The 19887-nt window shown below is 42.4% G+C and overlaps 1 protein-coding gene across 2 annotated transcripts in view; it reads right to left on the bottom strand.

Annotated features, from left to right (window-relative positions):
• The window catches only part of atp2b1a (ATPase plasma membrane Ca2+ transporting 1a), a 118331-nt gene that overhangs the window by 62824 nt on the left and 35620 nt on the right, over window positions 1-19887 (bottom strand). The gene's annotated exons all lie outside the window — the stretch shown is intronic.

The following is a 19887-nucleotide window of genomic DNA, read 5'->3' as shown; positions in this document are numbered from 1 at the left end:
CTTTGGGCAGATTTAGTTTGCAAACTTTAGGCTCAGCAATTTCTACAGTGACAAGGTTTATAAGTCGAGCAAAGTGGATAAGGAAAAACTGCAGAGGATTTTAGATTTTGTATTCAATTTGGGAGGCAGATCTGTGAAGATGGAGCCCATGGCAATGTCCTGTGGGCCTCCCACTCAGCACCACACAGCCAGAAGCCAACTAGCTGTGTAGGAGTGAGACAGACTGATTGAAATTCGCCTCAAAGCTCCATTCTGCCCTCGCTGACATGCAGAGTGTGGACGTTGTCCGATTACTTTACGAGGTGAAAAGAACAGACTACGCTCCTTTCCATCGGACTGTCTGTACTGTTATTTTACTGACTGGTTGATGCGTCTGCCTTGATCTGTGGTATGGAGGAAAGTGAGAGACATGCAGAGGAACACAGAGAAATAGAGTGAAGAGTGAGGATGCTGCTCATGATAAGAACAGGTAAATGCAGTGTTTTTTGCAGGTCATCTCAGAGAGAAAATTTCTCAACTGTGACTGATTTTGGAGGTTGTCCTATACTTGTACCTAAAAAAAAATACTACTGTTAATACTGTTTTTGGATGCTGGACTGAACAGTGAGTGATTCACCCTTACTCATAGGGATGATGTGGTAACCAAAACATGGCAGGAAATAGTTTCACGTGGAACTACAATTTTGCAATGAAGATCTTCTGTTGTTGAAGCAATAAAAGACAGAAAACTGTCCCTTCAAGACCACAAATGCTTGGAACACACTTCCTTTTGGGAATTCTCACTCCTGAAACAATTAGAATGTGAAATAGAAGTTCCCGTGACCCCGAGAACCTCATTAACTGTGTTTATTATCATCCAGAGGTAGTTTACCTGATCTCACAGTGACTGGATGAAGGTACATTTTCTTTCTTTTCTTTCTTCCATCTCACCAACTGGGAATGATCTAATTTCATGCATCGGGTTTATTTATTTTCTCTCAAATACAGAACATAAACACCTTTTATTGGGTGTAGGGAGTTCATAGAGGGCTCCTAATAAAGGTATGGTTTAGATTAGCGCACTGTGTGTGAGTGCGGGTGAGAGAGGGAGATGGTGCAGACATGGACGGCGCAGCTGATTCTATCACAGGGTCTACTTCCTCTCCACAGGCTTTCTGCTTCCTGTTGTGTTGCCATGGTGCTGCATACAAAAGAGGACAAGCTACTCTTCTCCAGGAAGCCATAAATAATTGATTGGCAAGTGGCTTAATCAGCCCTGAGGCTGCCTGGCAATTCCACAGCTAATTCCACAGCTGGCTATAAATAACTCATTACGCTAATTATGGTATGTGAGCACACAGCTAGCCTGCGAGAACAAACACAGTCAAGCATGACAACTGTGGGTTCAAACACGGTGTCCGTATGGCAATGTTCAAGTTATAAACATCCGGCAGCAGCAGTAGCGGCAGCAAGCACTATTGCAAGTTCTCAAAGTGAGAGGAGCTGCTTTTACTTGTGCCTGCAAACTTTTCAAAACTAAGGATGTAGCTGGTTTGGACCAGTTGTTTTGAAACCTGTAGTATTTCACCCGCCCAAGTTCTGTTCATTTGGTCAAGTGTGCGCCCAGGAATCGCACTGGAAATGAAGCATTCTGAGGAGAATTTTCCCTGTAATATTTCTGACCAAAAGAGAGAATAGCTTGTTCATGCAGGCATTTGTTTACAACTTTTGGACCACTCTTGAATGTTGTAGTTTGAACTCAAACTGACCAAAGGGAACATGTAATAATTGTATCAAATTAACCCCTGTATTGGAACAAAGCAAATGAACTAAAATGCCCTAAATGTCTGCTAGCCTTGTGATCTTGGATAAAGGAATCCTTGCAGATAGTTTACTAAAGATAAACTGCAAAGATCCCCTTACACTGGACAAGGACAGTGAATGTGATTCTCTATGACACTGGCCTATCAGAAGTCTCAAACCATGACAGGCATCTCCTGCTGTGACTTTGACACATCTCAATACCACTCTCATTTTGACGGAGCCTGTCTTCTAGACAGCCAGCGGTGACAAGAGGATTCAGATGATGGTTAAGTAGAAGCACTTAAGAGACCTGGGAGAGGTCTCTCTCCTCTGGGCAAAACAATAATGACCTTACTGTCTCTGTCTATGTCAATAGTACTTCAGTGTCCATCTGTTTCAATCACATCCAGACTTCCTGCTAATGACAGGAAATGCTGATAATGCACAGGAAAGAGTCAGACACGGCACACGGCAAGGATGCATTTTGGAAAACAGTCCCAACTTTAGATTGCCGCTGGAGACTCATGGAGAGCTGCAGTACAAACCATGATGACGTCAACAAGCACATTTGATGGATGATTAAGGATGGTAAGCAACAGAATCAAAGGCAGCACACGTACCAAAAAAACAAAAAAACAAAACAACAACACACACAACCTTTTAGTACAGTTAGTTCCTGGGGGCAAAGTGGTCCTTCTTATTTGAGGACTCTCTATTATAATCTGCTACCACTAATGCAGTTTTCCTCTGCAGAACTTCACCTATTCTGAAGTATTCAACCCCCTCTCTTCCTGTTTATTTGCAAGCGCGAGTTTCTAAAAGGGAAAATGTAAGAATCTCGAGGCAGAATCTCTTGACTCTCCAAGAGTGGCCCAGGAACGCACTGTGCTGGGTTGTTTAATGGTCTAATGGAATAGGTTGTGGCTTTGCATTTGGCCATGAAACACCAAAGAATTCACAGAATGTAGAGTAGATTATATCAGAGATGCAGCTTTTGACTGAAGTAACAGTTAACCCTTTCTTTTTTAGCTTACTGCACTAGTGATTGTAAATACAGCATAGCAATACACAGAGCTGCTAGTGCAATTACAGACCACTGAAGTCTTTGTGTCTTTCTTTTCTGTCTTTTTGGGACTGTTTTCTAGAGAAAGCCCATACACTTGTGCGCTGGTATGAGCTGTTGTCGTTCCATTCTGAAGTTACCAAACAAAACCTAGGGATAACTCCATGTAAGACATACAACGTGAGACAGTGGAAAACACAAATATTAGAAAATAACCTTTTTTAAAAGCTTGAACTTACATGAATACATGAAAAGCTGCTTGAAGGCTTGTCTTTTCATGTTCCTAGCCAAAAATTTCTTTTCATAACATTTCATTAACTGAAAATTTTCAAATGAAATGAATGCATAAAGAAACTTGTTCGCCAGACAGTTAAGTACACTGTGGAAGAAACCGATTTCCTACAGCAGTCCTGAAAAATTAGTCAGCGTAGCACATAATGAAGGCACTGCGGCATGTCAGTCAGGTGTGAAGTGAAGACGGCAAAGCATCCCTTTATCTCCAACACCAACCTACTCATCTGGCCTTTCCCAGCAGTGTGCCCACTCATGGGGAGGAGGTGGCAGCGGAAAACAGGCAGGATGCAATGCCAGAGGAGTGGTGACATGAGGCCGGCACTATGCCAACCACTCAGTGCCTACTTAGGCCCTCTAAAGTGGGTTTAAACAGTTTTAACGGGTGGTCAGTAATTAACATATGCACACACGCACACACTCAATTGGAATAAATCAAGCCTCACATGGATATTTTCTTAGATTCTATAGTAAAACATTCCAGGATAGCTGACGTACACAGATCCGTCCGACAATGACTTCATACTCTGCTTAAAAACCACACGTGTCATTTCAACCAACAGAAGCAGTATAATTGTGCCTGTATACAGAAAACACTCTCGAGTAGTACGGTAGCAAATTTAAGTAAATTTAGGTTGTAGTGAGTGTTCAGAAATCATTCTTGCGTTAAAATAATTCAATGGCTGTTGTCAGTACAGTTGAGTCGTTTCAGGTGTTGGTGAAACAAAGAGTAATCTGAATCCAGGAAAAAAACAATACAGTAAGTCAAGTTTGCGCAACATATCCATGAATTTGAAGGCATCTTTATTAGATGCCTAGACAGTGAAGGGTTGATACCAAATTGTTTTCCTGACAATAAATGCTTTAACATCCATTGCAATACCATGATTGCACTTCCAAAATAAGGAATTAAATTCATTTAATTATGCAATGTCACCAAGTGTGAAAGAATCTTCACAGGCAGGAATTATGGGGAAATCCTGCACAGCAATAAAAAAGGGGGTAAATTATCCTCCTACATAGCTAGCTAGCTAGCTGTTTTAGCTACATTCATGAAAACTAGCGTAATGTACAAGTTGAGAAGTGACATCAAACATGTGTTTTATTATGTAATTAAAACTGATTGATACATCACTTTGTGCCCCCTCACAAACAGAAATCAAACAGAATGGCAGGCTGAATAAATCAAGTGAAAAAACTTAAGTGTTATTAAGGTGGAAATTCTGACTGGTTAGATGGTGGCACTGGGGAAAAACATCCAGGTTCATCCTCTTCAGGAGCGTGAAAGTCCACATTTGTTGCAATTTTGTTGAGATCTCCAAAGCAGATTGACAAACTGACAAAAACCTTTGTCATCCTCAGAGCCCTGCTGTTAGCATGGCAGGAAACATAACAGCTTTTATCTGAAACATGTAAATGATCTGTCACAACACAATGGTCCTGTACATATCATTTTATGCAAAGGAAAAGAAAATGAGCAAGAGACTGTCGGTGGCCTCAATATTCTCTGAGACATCCATCACGAGGCCTGGTTTCAAATGATCGAGATCTTCTCCCACCTTTTTGTCAGCCCTTATAAATGACCCCAGGTGTATTGGGATAGGATGAATAAATCAGGTTGACACATAATGCAACAGAGGATATATACAAATGCACTATTAATAGACCCCCATGAACGTGCAGTGTGTGTACAAATAATTATGCAACCATGCTCGATGACCTTATTTCACGACGACCCCGGGGGGGTAAACATGCCCTTGCGCAAGTTGTGAATAAATATTCATTTTCATAGCCTCAACTTGCCGGGTGCCAATGGGTTAACTACTGGGGATGCATTTATGTACATGTCTACCTCATCTCAGTAGCTGGGATGCCTTAGACTCTTCCGACCATAAAAGTAATTTTGTTAAGAGTTTTTTTTTTTTCTTTTCTGAAAAAAAGGCCATTTGATGTTTATCAAAAGGAGTACAGAAGAGCTTGGGGTTACGGGAGTTGTAAAGGGAAGGTCAAAAATAACCAGTGAAGGAGGGAGGGTGACATGGGTAGAGTTATTTCCTTTTCCTGAGGTCACTGCCAAATTTGGTCATGGAGCTAGAAATAGGTATTTTCCAGCTCTTTGCAGAGATTGTGCCATCAGTCATCTGGGTAGAGATGCATTAGAAACATACTGCATTTCCAGTCCGAGAGAGTTATTTTCACCCTGGGCAAATTGCTGCCAGAGAGTGGGGTCCAAATCGCCCGTCCTGCACTGTGGCTCCCAACATGAGGCTGACCACGTCTCCATCTGGCATTACTGCTTCCTTCCCAGGGTGCATGGCAGCACAGCAGAAGAGGAGGGCTCAGAGAAAAGTGTCAGTAGGAGATCGTGGGTGGAGACAAGCCTCAGTGTTCACTGATATTTGTTAGTAGGGAAGATGTACATCCAAACAGGGGCTAGATAATGCAAACACACGTGTGTTAACCCTCATGACCTTTGTCTACAGTGACAGTTGTGTTCCTTCAGGACTCACGACAGGCTATGTGCACATCTGTGAGTATTTGTGTGTGTGTGTGTGTGTGTGTGTGACGTAACATAAGCTCCAGCTATGCCCAGATTCTGCACAGCTGGGCTTCTCAGTATTCCAGATTACAATACGTCACCGCTTTGCTCTCAGCCCTCCCTTCTGCCCAGCACACACTCTACTACACTCACATCTACTTTCAACACATGCATGCTGACACAAACCAACTCCAGTGATGTCATTGAATTTCCTCCCATCTTTGCCTCTCTCCCCATCTGCCTCCCTATCTCGGTCTCTCCATCGTGCATCGTGCATACAAATTTGTTTATCCTTTCTCCTGTCGGTTAGGCTCTGCATATTTACCCAATCTTCCCCAATCTCTTTTTATTTCATCTCTGATTTTTTTGTGTGTCTGTGTGATGTTTCTCCCTGACTGTCCCTCTTTCTGTCTCTTTTTCTCTAACCCACACAGCTTGCATCAAGGTCTGCCAGAACACAGCAAACCACTGGCCAGATGTCAGGCCTTTGTGTGAGCTTTTTGTACCAAAACTCACCCTGCGAAGGAAAAAATTACTTAAAATCCAACTAAATTCTTTGTTTTAGGAAAAATGAAAGAATGACCAAAAAGGTTGTTTTTTTTTTTTTAGGTATCCGACGTCTGCAACACATTTGCTATCAGGAATTTTCCAAAATAAAAAAACATGTTTTTCCATCAACATTGAGGGTTGCATTTATTTTTCACTCTAAGGTGTACAGATGCTTGAGTGTGACTGTGTGAGTGGTGGGTGTGACACCTAAACAGTATCTTAGGTTTCAAATATTTCAGTGGGAGGAATGTACCCTGACAGACTGTGGATCATTCACTACGTTTGTGTTTTTCAAATTACGATTTCTGCACTAGTTAGCTTTAGTAGTTAGTTAGTTAGGTTTTTTTGCTTTTGTCTGGTTTCTCAGGTTATAGGGTTGTGGGTAAAATGAGTGCATTTAGAGGCCCATTGGTATCCTGCATATGTCTGACATCAACTTTGGTACAGTGAATTGTCTGCTAGGGAAGAAGAACACATTATTGGGATACAAACAGATAATGGCTTTTAACAAACAGGGTTATGGTTAGGTTAGATAACAGACTGGGGATGGGGTTTCACCTCATTTGTTGTGCAGTGAAGGATAAAGCCGGACTGATGTTGCACAGAGGTTATTTTTATTTTGTTGCATGATGTGATTGAGGCCTGTTGACAGTAAGCATGAAACTGATGAGCTAAACTTGGGGACAGTTTCAAAAGTGCATGTAAAATTGCCAAGAGAGCTTCAGATTTCCATCACCAGCGACAAACCAAATTATTTTCATCTGGGCCTCCCCCATTTATACACACAACATTTAGTTTTTAGGAGTGTGGATCTCTCCCTCTAACGCAATTCAATATGTAACTCCTATTTCTTTCTCTGAATCTGTAAGAAACAGGTTTTCTGCTTATTGAATGGACAAAACTGCATGTATTTTATACAGTGAATTACAAAACTAACACTATCCTCTTATTATTCCATACGCCTTTTGTCTTTCACGCTTCCTCTGTCTTTCTTTCTCAGTGATGTCCACTCGTCTGAGAGATCTTGCTGGACACATCTATTTTCTCCAGGATTAAGCCAATTTTGCGCAGGATTGGATCAATTTAACCAAGCTATGACGTCTGACAAGCCTTCAGTTTGCTGGCAAGGTCAATGTCTACTCCATGTACCCGGTCGTTAAACACATACACAGGAGGAGAGGACACAGAGGAAAAGCGTGAGAAGATGTAAGGAGGTGAGAAAAGTGGAGGAATAGAAAGAGAGGTGATAAATGAAAGAAAAGATGGAGGAGAGACACATGCGAGGAACACAGATAGGGCCAAAAAGCAGAGAAAAACTGACAGAAGCACACCCACAAACGCACAAGTAGATTTGTTGTCTAAGCTGAGCACCATGCCAGGGAATGGGATGATAGTGGACTGCAGGGGGTTTGTTAGAGGAATTTGCCTGGTCTGATCCTTGTTTATGTGTGTGTGCGTGCGTGTGTGAGTGTGTGTGTGTGTGTGTGTGAGAGAGAGAGAGAGAGAGAGAGAGAGAGAGAGCGAGGGAAGAAGCTAGAGAGAGAGCCACTTCTGTCTGTGAGTGTTGCTCTCAATTGTGGTATGGATTGCTGTGGTGCACACATACAATTCAGGCAGAGAAACACACACAAGCAAACACACAAAGAAGTCCTACACCATCAGACACACCAGGATTAAACCGGTCTCTCTATTTCACACACACACACACAGCAGAGATTACAGTGCCACCACAGCTCTTCTAATGGTTTTCAAGGCATCGTGAGTATCAAACTATGATGTCATCTCTTTAGTACAACAGTACACACAACAAATACAGACGTGAGTACACACAGACACTGACATGCTTGTTTATACATGAGAGTTTTAACCAAACCAAAACCAAAAAAATTCTGTCTGAGAACATCATGTTAATAAAAGGAGATAAATTATATTTATATATAATAATAAACGGAAATAGGGTGTTTGCTGCTTTTTCAGCTAACAGTAATTAGAACACCCATAGATTTTTTTTCCTACACATTTGATTGCTTTTTCAGTTTAAGTTTAAGTATATGGTAACATCGGTACTTTTAGCTCATTCAATTAGCAAGACCATGTGTACAGCCATGCTAGCAGCTCTGTAAGGCCGTACTTAGGAACAGTTGTTCTTTGAGTTCAATACAAATATCAGCAGGCTAACGTGCTCACAGTATTATCATATTAATATGGTTACCGTGTTCACCATCTCAGTTTACTGCATGCACATGCTAGATTTTGCTAAGCAGCACAAAATACCAAGGACAGTAGAGGTCTAACAGTAGCCCAAATAGAGAAGAGTCAAAGCCAGCCAACAGACAGCAGCATCAACATCTGGATTGAAAAGAGCAACAAAGTGCATCGCCACTTATGAATTCAACTTTTCATTTGTAAGACATTTGTAAGTATCATGTCTCTTTTAAAACTTACAAGGCCTTGCGTTAATGTTTAAGAATGTTTGCCCAGTCCAAAAGAGGAAAATGTTTTAACCATGAGGAAACTTAAAGCTGTTGTTGTGGGGAAAACAAGACATAAGGAAAGGTCAGATAAAACCCAACGGTCAATAACTATCTCTAGGCCAGAGAACGGCCAGAGAGCTATCACCACCACATCCCTTTAAACTCCATGGCCTGATAGAATTTAATTTATCTAACAAGTGTGCGTCTGTGCGTTTGTGTCCTTGTTTTTGTTTGTGCTTCCTCAGCTGCTATAGAAACTGCAACTTAATCTGGATCACATGTACTAATGATGTTTTGACTGATCAAAACAACTGGGTGACTGCACATCTGAAACCCTGCTGAGCAGCACCGGAGCACCTCAGGGCACAGTGCTCTCCCCGGTCCTGTTCACACTCTATATGTCTGATTTCCAGTACCAGCTGGAGCTCTGCCACATGCAGAAGTACTCAGACAATACTGTGATAATGGGATGCATACAAAATCCGAAATCAAGGAGTTGGTGGTTGACTTCAGGAGGAACAGACCCCATCCCACACCGGTCTCCATCAAGGGCATGGAGGTGGAGGTGGTCAGCGTGGCAGTGGCCTAGCAACAGGCAGTGGCCTCCAGACAGGCAGAAAAAATTTGGGTGTGGTGGAGTGATTAATGCAAAAAATGAGAAGACAAATTCAGTGTGTGTATGTAAAAATATATATACTGTCAATAAAAGCTGATTATTCTTCTTAAAGTACCTGGGTCTGCAGTTGGATGACTGCAGACACGGACACCATCCACAGGAAAACACAGAGTCGTCTGTATTTGCTGGGGAGGCTGGGGTCCTTTAACATCAGCAAAAAACTGCTGCTGATGTTCTACCAGACTGTGGTGGCCAGTGTCCTCTTCTACACTGTGGTGTGCTGGGGAGGCAGCATAAAGAAGAGGGATGCAACACGGCTGGACAGACTGGTGCAGAGGGCAGGATCTGTGGTGGGCACAGAGCTGGACTCTGTAGTGTCAGTAGCAGAAAAAAGGACAACGCCTCCCACCCTCTGCACAGGACTCTGATCAGTCAGAGGAGTGTGATCAGCACCAGGCTGCTGTCTCTGAGCTGCTCCACAAACAGACTCAGGAACTCGTTTGTTCCCCTGGCCATTAGACTCTACAACACATCTCTAGGTGTTCAGTGGTCACAACCCCAGCAACAGTCTGTGCCTGAGTCGCATAAGGCGTAAAAATCACATTTATTTATTGGACATTTATTCCACTATGCACCTTACCTCATATCTTTTTGCACAATTAACCTGCACTTTATAACTCATTTTTTGTAGTAATCCGTTTACATATGTTTACACTGTAGCTTTTTTAGTCTATTATTTTAAACATACAGTCAATCTGGTCGGCCTGCTTTCTCTACACTCTATTGTATTTTATGTAACATATGTTAGTTTATTTAGTACATGTTTAGTCTATTTTTCCTACTAACAGTTAGGCCTTGTTTGGTTGTTTGTTTACTTTTTGACTAACCTACACTGCTGTAATGGGCTACTGGATGCTTGAATTTCCCTCAAGATCAATAAAGTATCTATCTATCTATCTATCTATCTATCTATCTATCAAAAACATGGTTCTGCTGTTCAGTGCAGGACTACTTATTGTAAACACTAAGCTTCTGTTCCTATCTGACCCTATATGTGAGCTACATCCTGTAGATTCATATTCTTACCTGAAGGGAGGTCTTACGTTTGATATACATGCTACTTAAACAACAACATGTATACAGATGTCCACGTTAAGTACCATGACTCAACAGAGGCAGCCGCTCAAACAAGCAGAAATGTTTGACTGAACCAGGGACAGACTGCTGCACAAACACGTATGCTCTGCTGTTGCCTGCTTTTCACACAACTCCCTGCATTCACACCTGGGTGCTGCCAATGCATCCGTTGTCCACTACTTGATACTGAGCTGTTCCATTGAAACAGCTGGGGAGCTGGAACAGTGAAGACATTTACGGCTATGAAACACTGCAAACCTCAAGTTGAAGCATCTAGAGGTTCTAACTGCCATTTAATCTATAAAGATTACTCGTTTGGTGAGTTTGTGAAGTTCAGCTGCTTCGAGCTGCATCTGGCAATGTTCTTTATAAAATTTAAGTCAGCCCAATGATGGTTTATTGCTACGATTCTGCAATGTGCTTCAGCTGCATGCAGTTACTGCACAATCCGTTTGTGTTCATGTTGTACATACAATAAATGTGGATACATTCCTGCATAAGCAAACATAGCTGCACACACTGAATCTAATTCCAACATTATGCTGTCAAGAGCACAAGCTTGTATGTATTGTGACAACAGGGCCAAGTCTGTGAAAAGGTTTCTGCTTCATTACTTCAGTATAACAAGGAATAAAACACACTTCAATAGAGCTACAGTACTTGAGAGAAGCCAGACAATTTGTTCAAGTATAACAACCCCAGTGAACTGTAGACAAATTGCTGCTTCTATGCACACTTTCCTTGAAATTCCAACTATAGGTATTGAAACAAATGTGAAGTCCTGTTTTCTCCTCCCCTCTCATCATGCCCAAGTCATCCCCTGAGTCTAGTTGCTAACATTACCTTACACATACTCACTGCTATCCATAAATACTGCCAGGGAAAATGATATCACAACAACGAGCTGTGGCCCGAGTGACTGCAGGGAAGCTTACATCATTACCTGTCTCAGTGCCACGGCTCATCATGCTGTGCTTGTAGGGGTGGCACAAGTGTTAACGTGTTACCAGGAAGCGGTATCGCTGTCGGGACATACGGTGTCGCAAGCCTGTCATGCCCTGACACGAGCAAGCAGTTAAACTCTAAGTGCTGAGTGAGTGGAATGCCAAGGTCCAGTAAGCCCCTCGGGGCAATTAGGGAAGGAAGTGGAGATTCCCCCAGGGACCAAGTGTGTGTTTTTCTGAATGTGCATATGTGTCACAAGAGAGGGAGAGAGTTGGGAGGCTCATTGGGAGTTTAAGAACCCATTTTCAACCAGAGAGGTAACAAGTGAGCAAAGGAGTTCATGTGTAGGCAGGACAACAAGAAGGTTTAAGTCAGCAAGAAGGGTTGAGTCTGCACTGCCATCTACAATAAAACAGCACTTTGCCTGCACATAAATGAACATCACCACATTGACACACACCCACTTACTACCCCGCCAACCAGAGACAAAACAAAATATACCAATTAGTCCAAACCATCTCATTCTACCAGAGAGCAGCTTTTTAAGCTAATCTTGCTAGTGTGTCTGTCTGTCTGTCAGTCTACCACTTTGGTTCATGTGTCGGTCCAGAGGACGTGTCCTAATGACCTTGGTGATCCCAGACCTTTTCCCCTAGAATCAAGAATCAGGTTGACTATTTTGGTTTTTACCTTAGTGTGTAACTATTTTTGATGCTCAAAGTATGAATCTTAATGAGTTTATTTTTTTCATTCATGCAGTAAAATATTTCAACCTATTCTAAACCAGCTCACAATTTGTAATAACGTCTGGTAATCCTTTGACTTTTTTTATTTAGTGTCACCATCAGCCAAAAGTTTTAATTTGTGCAATATTAACAAAACTACTACAACTTGAAAACTAATGGTTTCATCCATAAGTCTCAGTTATATGTATAGATATGTTAGCATGCTCACACACTAAACAAAGATGGCAGAGATGATAAACATTGTACTCACAAAAGCCTAAGCGGGCCAAAGAGGGCACTTTGATCTAACTTTTACTGATGTGAAATGGATCTTTTGCAAAGTTAAATGAGGCTGAGAAAGTTAAATGAGTTCATGGTGTTCAGTCACATATTAAGACTCAGCTTCTCCCCTGCCTCACATACAGGAGGCATCGTCATCCTTCTGTGAGTCAACAGCAATTGGAGCAGAGGGATATTATGCACATGGTTAACTAGGTCAGCCGAGGACATACTGTAGCTGTCGAGTCAATTCATCATAGAATTATTTCCATGCTGATTGGGGTTAACACATTGCGAATTCAAACACTAACTTGCCAGAGCAGAGAAATCTTTTGCTTATTGTAGATATTTAATGCTTATGCTTAAGTTACGAAGATTAGAATTTGAGCTTTTAAAGGCTTATCGACACACTGTATTAGCGCAACAAGGTTATTTAGCTCTTAAGCTTGTGCTGAACTGACATCCCACCTCCCCCCACAAAGCTCATCAATGTTCAGAGGCCCCATATAATGAGGGTCTTCAATAAACCAACTCCAGATAGGTGTCTCTCCAACAACCAGGTTTGAGAGGAAGTGGACAAGGTCAAGTATCTGCAGTCAATTTAGTAGCACTTAGTAGCACTCCTCTTCTCCTTTACAGCAATTTTTTTTTCACCATTAAGAAAATATATTCCCTCTATACATTTACGGCAACAGTAATGGGAGTAAGGCAAGCAGCCATAAAATTGCATTTAAAATATTATATTCAATATTGTGATTTTATGGCAACTGATGGGAAATTCTGCGGTACATTCCATGGAGAAGGCAGAGGAAAAAAATCCACTGCGAATATAAAATGAACCCTGTGCCCTATCTGAAAGAGAACACACTTTGCCCTGAGCCACAGTCACTGCACTGCCACCTTTGGTCTTTCGGGCTTTATAAGCACAAGACGCACCAAACAGGTTGGAACAGTGACATGCTTAGTTGACAATTTCCCCGTCCTACGATGAAGGGTTTATGGTGTAATTTGGAAAGGTAATGCCTGTTTATTGCAAGGGAAGGAAGGAAACAATTGAATAAGTACGATATAGGATCTGTAAAAGAGAGAGTCCAGACCGATATCTCTCTTGGCCAGAGTCCAACAATTAATTACTTACCAGTTGTGAAATAATTAAGAAACAGTCAGCAGTATTGATTAGGAAATAGTCAGAGAAGCCAGGAAATTCTGTGTGTATTGGAAAGTATTCTCATTCATGACTCCTGTTTTTGAGGTTTGAAGATCCCAAAAGAGGATCTTGCTGGGTTATAGTTCACTTCCTGTTGCAAAGCAAACACAATTATCTGCGCTATGACATAACCAGCATGCAGATTGTGAGCCACAGCAAATCAGTCAATACAGAGCAGTGCTGAACAATGGTAGCAGAAAACAAATAGTTTTCTGGTCCATGCCCTCCAGGGGACGCAGAGGCATTTTCTGATGTGACAGCCTCTCACAGACAATACGACGTTTCGGCAGAAAAATGGTAACGCTACAGTTAAAGGCACAATATATGAAGGAACGTCGTACAAAAACAATGTATAGTCTCACACAAAAATAATCCCTCTCAATTAATACTTACTGCCCATTGGAAGTGTGTAGCGATCTCTATATCTGCAAAGACCTTGCCATTGCCCGCATTCTCATATTCTCTCATTATTTTGCTGGGATCCAGACATTTCTGGGCATCAAAATCTCTAGAGAAACATAAATAATCGTTGAGTCTCATTCTTGGGTCGCCAAATACTGATGGTAGATCGTTACAGTTACAATACTGACTACTATGGGTTAAAGAAAATGACATACACTGTTGGTGAAAACTGAAAACAAAAGGCGGTCTTGTCCTATTTGATCTATCTGAGGCCTTGTGACTTAGAGAACTAGCTGTAAGAAAGTTAACACAACATCTTGTAACATCCAGCGGACAAGAGTCATAATTACCACAGCCGTTGGGAGGCTTCGACACCTGAACACAAACACATGTCATTTTTGGTAGTTTGCTGAGACAACTGATGGTCTAGGTTTTGTTGTGAGGGCAGCAAACAATACAAAGTCGCGGTCAACTCCATCCTAATATTGAGCACAACATCCCCATGTTTGCTGATGAGCTCAACATTAATGTTTAAGCTGCTGCTGTGAGAATTATTTCACACAGCAGCACTGATACTTGCTGCCCTCCATGGTTGCCATTTTAGGATCAAGCTTCAAACATAAAACATGTTATGGTCCGTGTTATGATTAACCACAGCAGCCATGCACTATAGCTAGAAGTGTGACACAACATCCAGTGCCTTGCAGCTCCAAGACATAACAAGGACACAGCAGGTAATCAATTATGCTTTCTGTGGTATCCTTTCTGTCAAACCGAGGGGGTACAAATTATTAAATGGCTATTGAGAACAAATTCTTTTGCCAACTACAGTTTGGACAGGTTTGCAGCCAGACCTTGAAATCAATCACCACGGTTGAGCGAGGAAGGGAAGTTAATTCTAGTCGAGGCACAAATGCTAAAGCCTGTTGAAGGATTCACTGTGAGCTACAAATTGTTGGCTGAGGTTTGTGGCCTTGGACCTTAGATTCTGCTGCAATAAGGACAATTTTTCAGATACAGTCCCAAATGCTCAGCAGCCATTTTCTTCCAGGTCATGCTTGGAGTCCTTCAGCTCTACTTACCTATTAGTGTGGCTGTTGGTAGAGGGAAAATAAAATTAAAACAACAACAACGACAAATAGAAATAGCTTTTTATTCAGATGGACATCTGGCCTCAGAGGCTTTATTACCCACCCGCAAGGTCCCTCCCCTGCTCTCGCTGCTGTGCTTCTATCCTTTTGCTACCCTATTCTTTTACTCTGCCTGCCCTCCTATATCAGAGCCACTGTTTCTGTTGTGCCCTAGAGCACAGTCACAAATTGACATGCTGAATTCTCAAGTGGGACATTAAACCCCAGGGATCAAGCATACAGAGAAAGCTCTTTTATATCCCCTCCCTTTGGAAATTGTTTATGTTCATCACACGGAGCACTAGGTGGATTTCCACACAAAGGACCAACGTCCCGCATCTCAAATCTGCAACTGGGCTACAAAGAAAAAAGCCCTTTCCTCCTGAGACCAAAAATCAGATGGGAACAATTTTCATATTGTAAGTATATAGAGAAAAGGCTCAAATAAAACGCACTTCTTCAACACACTTAATCCTAGCTTCAGCTATTGCTATTATGATGCAACAACGAAGATAAAACCTGAAACACAAGTGGCGTAATCACTTACACACTGAGGAGAGATTACCAATTTAAGATGGTACAGTCACACCATTATTTTGGCTTTTATCCATCCAGTTTTATGAGTATCATCACGCTGCTCCTCACATCACCATCACGCTGCTCCTCACATCACCACCACTCACCTGACTGCATATTTATTACTGCTGCTTGCACTACATTATTTATATGCTTTTGAGGGTGATGATTTATCCAAGTGGAGGAGGACACCAGGCACACAGAGGAAAACAATGCCCTCTCAATTGTAGAAACATGTCAGTTTGATGCCTCAATTTGGTGCTGGGTGGTGGATGCAGGAATTGCACTGGGATTAAATATACCACAATGAGGGCACTTTGTGCTAAAAATATATATGTATGTATGATCAAAGCTGCAGATCGACAGACCAGAGGTAGAAGTACGCTTACTTGTAGTGGGTTAGAAAGGTACGACCAGGACACATTAATACTATATGTACATTCTCTCAAACGTGCACCTACATGCACACACACTCCTTGTCTTTTCAGGTCAGCTCAGTAGAGAGCACTCTGCGATAATGAGCTGCTCCACTTTCATGACAGATGGAAAATGTGCAGTATGCTGCTGCTCTGCTCCTCCCTTCCCTTCTCCACTCCACTTCGCCCAACTCGCCCAACCATCTAGCCATCAGCCCGGCCACTGCCCCAGCGCAGCATCGTATCAAATGATCGGGACGAGCCATCGAGAGGAGGAGCTGCTGGGAGCTGAGGCAGTGGAAAAACCGCTTCACCCTCCTCATCAATATTGCAGCCTTACCTGGTGAAAGCTAACACCGGCCAACATATTCCATCATGTCACTGGAAGAGAGGATCAGATGCCTTGGCTTGACATGCCAACATTGTTACCTGTACAAATGATGACGCAAAACTTGCTTCATTATTCATGGCTTCTTTAAAGGAGGAGGAGAAGTTTGAAGGGAATGGAAAGCAGAGGATGTTCAAGAGTCCAATTATCAACAAGTAGGTCATGTTGGTTCTCGACAGAAAAGCTAAGAAGCAGCAGAAATGTGAACACGAGCTCCTCCTGGTGCACCCGGCTGGCAAGTTTGACTCAGAGTGGCCTCTTCAGGTGTACCTCGTAATGGTATGAATGAAGTTTGTCACAGCTGATATTAAAATATGTCAGCAATTTCTTCAGTGATCCAAGCATTAACAAGATTCAATGGAAAGTTAAATATTTAACAGAATTAGGACTCAAGAATGAGGAAAATGATGTATCACAAGGTTACATGATCAAGCCTTTCTGACAGTTTAATCTTTACTCCACGCACACAAGGATTCTTACTCCAAGTACACCTTAATTACTCTTTTTTAAGGTAATACTTAATCATTTTCCTTCAGATTTTATTTTTTAAGGGAGCAGTGCACAAGATAAATATGATCTTAGCAGCTGCTGGATCTCAACAAAACAGTGGTCAACTGAACTGATAGATGTGTACTGATTGCCCTCCGCATGTAATTGCTTTTAATTGGCTGTATCAGTTTTAGTCTCTTAGCACCACCTGTACTAAACTGGGCAACTTATCAAACGATGAAAATAACTTGGTTGCAACAGACTTAAAAGAGACATGCAATCGCTGCTTCATGCTCCTTTGAGCTCTGGTAACTGCCGCTCAGCTCATTGGTCAGTGGGAGAGTGTTGTCATCTCTGCAGACCATGCACGTTGTGAGTGTGTGTGTGTGTGTGTGTATAACATGGTCTGGCTGAGGTCAGCGTTGGTGCACGTTCAATCTGCTCTCTGTTTCCAAGGACTTTGATACATCATTTCTGTATCTATTATTCAGGAGCGGTCTGAGACTTTTAAGTGTGTGCGCATCTGTGTCCATGTGTGCAACTGTGTGCATGAGGAATTGTCCTTCAATGGCACAGCACGGCTCAGAACAGAATTATATTTGCAGCTATGATATCAACCCTGTTGCATAATCACACCATTTCTACCACTTACAAACTTACACTCACACACAGGCACACTGTTCTCCCACTCTAGTTGCACAACCCCTGAATTTTAGGGATAGAATAGCCTGGTTTCATAAGCAGTTTGCTGCCTACTGGCAGCTGTGCTGTGGATGAGGTCATTACTTGGGGCGGACCACAAGCACAGACAGGGCACAATGTTGGATACATCAGTAAAAAAACACTGACTGTGAATAAGAATGACAGCCAGGGCCGACCATAGAGCTGTGGCGATCCTGTCCAGGGAGGATGTTGGGTGTTTGCACTGTTTCTGTTTTGAGTTGTGTTACCTCGCTGGTGGTGAAGTGCCACACTGAAGCACACAGAAACAGAGGAGATGAATGATGCTCGTGTGTCAATGTGTGCGTGCAGGCTGGTATTACTATCAGCTCAGTGCCAGGATGGGTTGAATGGCCTCAGTGCTATCTCTGGAGCACAGCTTGTTTACCCTAATGAACACAACTCCAACTTCACTCCAGCCAGTTGCAAAGAGGGCATTTGCCTATTGACGCTGCTCTAAAGCTGGAAATCACAAGGGATATGAATATACATGAGAACAGTGCTCCTCGTTCTCGTACAGTAAATTTGAGTGGATGCTGACATGCCTGCTTACACAAACACTTACACAATAATAACCAGATGCCGACAGCTCTTTTGAATCCTCTGATCCCCATTGTTGAACTTGTACAGAGATAATTTTCTGCCATTCTGAGAACTTCTTTGTGTTGGTGATCAGGGCCTGTGGAGCTGCAAAGTGCTGCCCCGTCAGCTGAACCACTTATTTTGACATCTCTACCACGAAGTGGTTTCAGCTCTTTCCATGAAAGTAAAGACTTAATTTAACGTCAATATTCAACATGTCCCCGAAGAAGACTTCTGCTAATACTGCAGGGGAGTAGAGCACTCAAATCGTTTCATCCAGTAGCTAAAGCTTCTTTAAATCCCTCCAAACATGAATTTTTGACCAATAGGAAAATAGTTAAAATGATGGGAGTAAAACGCCACTCCATCCAATAGTCGAGCACCTCAGTTGTTTACCCAAATCCCTGAAATCCCTCCGTGAATGTTGATTCAGCCAATGCGAGGGTGACTGCCATGGTGCACAAGGACGAATGTCTGCCTGCAGGTCTATGGAGATGTTATGCTGCATAAGGCTGTGCCATGGCATGCGTGTGACCATTACATCATGGCTAGTCCCTGACCGGTCTGCACCACACATAATCACGTGACCTCATGCTGACATCTCAGGAGCACCGCTGTGCTGATCTGATGATGACTTTTGCAGTGAGACGATCTCCCGCTGGCATCCTGCTGTGTGCACGCCTTAATCCCTCTGTGCAGTCTATTGTTAAGTGGAGGAAGTGACTACAGTGTGATGGTGATGTGAAAGTGTGCACATGCTTGTCTGCCTTCTTACTTAAGTGTCAGTGTGTGTCTTTAGATTTAAGTGTCTTTCTTCTTATTGTAGATTGTTTTCTATGTCACCTCTTTAACCTCAAGCATCCCCGTCCCCCTCCCCCCACTCTGCACCCCGCCAAAGCCGCTTTGAGCTCTTTTCCTCTGACATCACCATAGTCATCATCAGTCGGCATGGGCTAGACCATTAGATGAGTAAAAGGGGGGAGATTACAAACAAATCAGAGTATTTTAATCTGGCCTTGGCACAAGAGAGATTCTGAAAACCCACCTTAGGATGGGAGAATAGTCATTCACAGCTTTGCGATGTTTGTTTCTAGCTCCTTGTGTAAACAGCTGATGCTTTAAGAAGCAGAAAGTATACTGGCATCCCTTGGGTGCAAAAGGACCACTCTGAAACTCTCAGCATCAGCAGAATAAAAGTGCCATTCGCCCCTAGGCTCACTTGCCATCTTTTTGTCCTGAGTTGTTGTAAGTGAGAGGTCGTGACCTGTGAATCTGTGCTGACATGTGTTAGAGTCAGAGTCAGAAAATAAGAGATAAAAAGAAAGAGACAGAGAGAGAGTCAAGAACAAAAAATGGGTGAAATGTACTGAGTGTATCTGTCTGTGTTGATGTGTTAAAGTGTTGGCTCTCAGCCTTGACTCCATGACACTTTGGTACATGGGCCAAAGATGGACAGCGGTAGTTTCCACCCGTCCTTTGTTACTCAGCTTAGGTGTCACAGTGACCTCCGGGACCACTGCTTTAAATTCACTGAAGTGATATAACACAGGCATCTCTTGACTCCATTAATAGAGCGG

Source organism: Scatophagus argus, chromosome 22, assembly GCF_020382885.2.
Source record: "Scatophagus argus isolate fScaArg1 chromosome 22, fScaArg1.pri, whole genome shotgun sequence".
Lineage (NCBI taxonomy): Eukaryota > Metazoa > Chordata > Actinopteri > Scatophagidae > Scatophagus > Scatophagus argus.
The sequence above is the reverse complement of the archived record's forward strand: the minus strand, read 5'-3'. Positions and strand labels throughout refer to the sequence as shown.